Here is a 255-nt window from a genome sequence, read left to right on the forward strand (position 1 = left end):
CCCCCCCCCCGTCAACCCCCCCCGGGGCCCGCCAGTGGCGTCAGTATCCCTCGGTTCCACTTCCCCATTTCCCGGGGGTCGCCCCCAGCTCACCCATGGGGGACCCCAACCTCAGGCAATCTCCGGGACGGGTGAGAAGGGAGGGAGGAAGGAAAAGGAAGGAAGGAGGTTGGCGGTGGTGTTGCCACATTGCTGGGAAGGGCTGGCAACGCCCTGCCCGGCGCTCAGCACCACCGGTGGGGTGACCGCGGTGGC

This window comes from Acanthisitta chloris, unplaced genomic scaffold (genome assembly GCF_000695815.1).
Source record: "Acanthisitta chloris isolate BGI_N310 unplaced genomic scaffold, ASM69581v1 scaffold9623, whole genome shotgun sequence".
Taxonomy (NCBI): domain Eukaryota; kingdom Metazoa; phylum Chordata; class Aves; order Passeriformes; family Acanthisittidae; genus Acanthisitta; species Acanthisitta chloris.